We start from the raw sequence: 5100 nt of genomic DNA on the forward strand, positions 1-5100 counted from the left end.
TTTTATTGATTTTACTTACATATTCGTTTGTTGGGTTTGAAGACTTGAAAAGTCATGGTGATACATGAATTGTCAACTTCCAATACTCATTTTCTTGTGTATTTTATATTGAAGATTGAAAAGTCATGGTGATACATGAATCGTCAATCTCCAATACTCGTTTGCTCGTATATTTTAAATTGGGAATTCGGAAAGTCATGGTGATACATGAATTGTCAATTCTTGATTCGAATTTGTTACCTTTATTAAGTCTGCATTTAGGGTCATTTATTTTACTTTAACTTTTGACTGTAACTGACTCCGTGAAACCAAGCTTTATAAGATTAAAACTTTGCGCTAAAACCAAGATATTAACTAAAATTAAAATTTTTATAGAATGCCTCCGCTATCTCGCCGATTTCAGAGAAGAGAAGCCTCGCGCATGCGTAGACAGCAACGTTCCCAGGAAATGGCCGCCGCAATAGCCCAAGCTTTGAGCCAAAACAATACCAACACCTCTAGTTACAACATTAAATCCTTCAACGCGGGTAACCCTCCAAAGTTCACAGGGCTTGAAGGAGCCACCGTGATGCTCCAATGGCTCGAGAAGATTGAAAACACTTTCCTCCACACCCAATGCCCCTCAGACAGACGAACCCTGTATGCTTCCAGTGTCCTGGAATCTAGAGCGCTTACATGGTGGAATGGAGTAGCTCATGCGCGTGGCGCAGAAGCTGCTTCTAGCATGACATGGGAGGAATTCAAGGAAATTCTTACGCGAGAATTCTGCCCTCCCAACGAAATTAAGCGCCTAGAAGAGGAATTCTGGAACTTGAAGCAATACAGCGGTGAAGCGCGCGAGTACGCGACGCGTTTCCATGAACTAAGTTTGCTTGTCCCTCACCTTGTTACCCCTTCCCGCCGAGCCATAGAGAAATTCCTTGGGGGTCTCCCCATGGAAATTCAAGATTCTGTATGGGCCAGAAACCCAGTTACCCTCTCTGACGCCATCGAGTTGGCCGCTGTGCTCAGCGACAACCATGTCAGAGCAGGAACCCTGTTCCTGCGGGGAGCTGAGAAGACCAAACCCACCAAAACTGCCCCTGAACCAACAGAAACCAAACCAGAACCCTCAAACCGTAACAACCTCAAGCGCAGGCGCAAGGCCTATGCGCTTACCAACCCGCCCATTGTCCAGCAACCCATCTACCAACCTCCAGTTTACGCGCCTAACCCACTGTCAACCTACCCAACACCTCCTGTAGCCCATAACTATGCCTTAACCAATCCCGCACTCCCTGCCCCGCCAACTAAGAAACCTTACACAGGAAACCATCCCTTTTGCCCAACCTGTAGATTTCACCACCCAACCCAAACCCCGTGTCGACTTTGTAACCGATGTGGCCGTACTGGTCACACTGCTGAGAACTGTAGAGTCCTTCTCGCCAATCCAATTGCGCCAACACCACCAGTCTACCCGCAGAACCCACAACCAACCTACCAAAACCCACGACCCAGATCGTGCTTTAACTGCGGTGATCCCAGTCATTTCCGGAACGCGTGCCCGAGACTACAAGTTCAGATTACGCAAGCGAATCCGGTGAACCAGATTTCAAACCAAGTAACGCGTGGACGAGCTTTTAACATAACCGCGCACCAAGCGCAAGCGAATAATGACGTAGTTAATGGTACATTTTTGCTTAACGGATTTTATGCTTCTGTACTTTTTGATACTGGCGCCGATCGAAGTTTTATCTCTCGCGCCTTCGAGCAGAAGCTTGCGCGACCGCGCAGCGATTTAAAAGAGGATTTTTCAGTTGAATTGGCTAACGGTGAAACTGTTTTAATTAACTCGGTGATTAAAGATTGCACGCTTAACCTTAACGAAAACGATTTTCTGATTGACCTCATCCCCATGCCTCTTGGAAGCTTTGATGTTATCATTGGTATGGACTGGCTTTCGCATAATCGCGCCGAAGTTATTTGCGCCAAGAAGTTGATTCGCATTCCTCGAGAAAATGGTGATCTTCATATCTACGGCGAGAAACCCTCCAGTGGTCTTAAGCTTATGTCTTGCGCCGAAGCCCGAAGACTCATGCGGAAGAAGTGTATTGCATTTCTAGCCCATGTGGTTAAACCTGCTGAAGAAAAGAAGCTTCGCGATATCCTTGTTGCGCGTGATTTCCCCGAAGTTTTTCCTGATGATCTTCCTGGTATCCATCCCGCTCGTGAAGTCGAGTTCCGTATCGATCTTGTCCCTGGTGCTTCCCCCGTGGCTAAATCTCCTTACCGTCTTGCGCCCGCTAAGATGCAAGAATTGGCAAGCCAACTTCAAGAGTTGACAGCTAAAGGATTCATCCGCCCTAGCTCTTCGCCCTGGGGTGCTCCGGTGTTGTTCGTTAAAAAGAAAGATGGATCGTTTCGCATGTGTATTGATTACCGCGAGTTGAACAAACTCACCATTAAAAACCGGTATCCTTTACCGCGTATTGACGACCTCTTTGATCAACTCCAAGGTGCCTCTTGTTTCTCGAAGATTGATCTCCGCTCTGGCTATCACCAGTTGCGCATCCGCGATGAAGATGTTCCGAAGACTGCTTTTCGAACTCGTTATGGCCATTTTGAATTCTTGGTCATGTCCTTCGGTTTAACCAACGCACCCGCCGTTTTCATGGATCTAATGAATCGGGTGTGTAGGCCTTTCTTGGATAAATTCGTGATTGTGTTTATCGATGATGTTCTGGTGTATTCTAAGACCAAGGCCGAGCATGAGCAACATCTCCGATTGGTGTTGCAAAAGCTTAGAGCTGAGCAACTCTATGCTAAGCTTTCCAAGTGTGAATTTTGGTCTGATGAAGTACAGTTTCTTGGTCATGTTGTAAACAAGATGGGAATTCATGTCGACCCATCCAAGATTGAAGCAATCAAGAACTGGTTGACGCCATCTTCTCCTACCGAAATCCGTTCCTTTCTGGGCTTAGCTGGTTATTACCGGCGTTTCATTTCGAACTTCTAGAAGATCGCTTTGCCTTTAACAGCTCTAACGCACAAAGGTAAACCGTATATTTGGGGCTCGAAGCAAGAAGAAGCCTTTCTAACGCTCAAGCGTTTGTTGTGTGAAGCTCCTGTCCTTGCGCTACCTGAGGGTAATGATGATTTTGTCGTGTACTGCGATGCCTCCAACCAAGGTCTCGGTTGTGTTCTTATGCAACGAGGCAAGGTTATCGCTTACGCATCAAGGCAACTTAAGGTTCATGAAAAGAATTATACAACTCACGATCTCGAACTTGGTGCAGTTGTTTTTGCCTTGAAGATCTGGAGACACTACCTTTATGGTACTAAGTGTATCCTTTACACTGACCATAAAAGCCTTCAGCATATCTTTGATCAAAAGGAACTTAACATGAGGCAACGCCGATGGAACGAACTCATCAGCGATTACGATTGTGAGATCCGGTATCATCCTGGTAAGGCTAATGTGGTAGCCGATGCGCTCAGCCGAAACCCCTGCCAGCTTAACTGTATCTTGCCGCGCACCCAGCTTCACTTCGCGCCGATTCAAAGCAACCTTGAATCGCGTATTCGTGACGCGCAGCGCGCATCCATCAGTAATGGTAACCTTCGCGCCGAGTTAGCGTGTGGCGCGGAAGCGCATTTTGTGCCTAATCTGAGTGGAATTCTCTGCTATCTTAATCGCATCTGGATTCCCTTTGATGAGAATCTTCGCGCTGATATCCTGAGTGAAGCGCACAAATCTCGGTATTCTATTCATCCTGGCGCTGATAAGATGTACAAGGATTTGCGCATTACTTATTGGTGGCCCGGTATGAAGAAGGATATTGCTGTGTTCGTAGCTAAATGCCTGACTTGTTCTAAAGTAAAAGCTGAACACCAACGCCCATCTGGTTTACTCGAACAACCAGAAATTCCTACGTGGAAATGGGAATGTATAGCGATGGACTTTATTACCAAGTTACCTTTGACAGCAAGCAAACATGATAGCATTTGGGTAATAGTGGATCGATTGACTAAGTCTGCTCACTTTCTGCCCATTCGTGAAAACTACCGTGTTGAGCATCTCGCGCAGCTTTATGTCAAGGAAATTGTCTGCCGCCATGGTACTCCTTTGAGCATCATATCCGATCGCGATGGCCGTTTTATATCTCGCTTTTGGAAATCTCTCCAATCTGCGCTAGGAACTCGCTTGGACATGAGTACGGCATATCATCCTCAGACTGACGGTCAGTCTGAGCGAACTATTCAAACTCTTGAGGATATGCTCCGATCTTGTGTTCTTGATTTTGGAGGTAATTGGGATTCACACCTGCCTTTGATTGAGTTCTCTTATAATAACAGCTATCATTCCAGTATCGGTATGGCCCCATTTGAAGCACTTTACGGTCGTAAGTGCCGCTCCCCGATTTGTTGGAGCGAAGTGGGTGAAACTCAAATCCCAGGACCCGAACTTGTTCAAGAGACAACCGATAAAATCGCCGAGATCCGTGATCATCTGCTGACTGCCAGAAGCCGACAGAAGAGTTACGCAGATCGTAGGCGGAAGCCTCTCGAATTTCAAGTTGGTGATCTTGTTCTCCTCAAAGTGTCGCCTTGGAAAGGTGTTGTCCGCTTTGGGAAGAAGGGTAAGCTTGCTCCTCGTTATGTTGGTCCATTCAAGATTCTCGCGCATGTGGGAAAAGTTGCCTACAGACTTGACCTGCCGCCCGCGCTCAGTAATGTGCATCCAACGTTCCATGTATCCAATCTCAAGAAGTGTTTAGCTGACGAGAACCTTCACATTCCACTTGATGAAGTTCAAGTTGATGAAACTATGCATTTCGTTGAGAAGCCTGTTGAGATTATGGATCGCGAGGTTAAGCAAACCAAGCGCAGTCGTATCCCTATCGTGAAAGTTCGTTGGGAGTCCAAGCGCGGAGCCGAGTTTACATGGGAAAGGGAAGATCAAATGAAGATCAAGTACCCGCACCTGTTCTCTGCGCAACCTACTTCGAGATAAATTTCGGGACGAAATTTCTTAAAGTAGGGGAGACTGTAACATCTGCCCCGATCCGACCCGACCCAGGTACCCGTTTCTCTGACCCGATCTCTTTCTTTTATGATTTA

This window comes from Bidens hawaiensis, unplaced genomic scaffold, assembly GCF_021521415.1.
Source record: "Bidens hawaiensis isolate Kalapana, Puna unplaced genomic scaffold, B.hawaiensis_p1.1 tig00001960_1, whole genome shotgun sequence".
NCBI classification, from domain to species: domain Eukaryota; kingdom Viridiplantae; phylum Streptophyta; class Magnoliopsida; order Asterales; family Asteraceae; genus Bidens; species Bidens hawaiensis.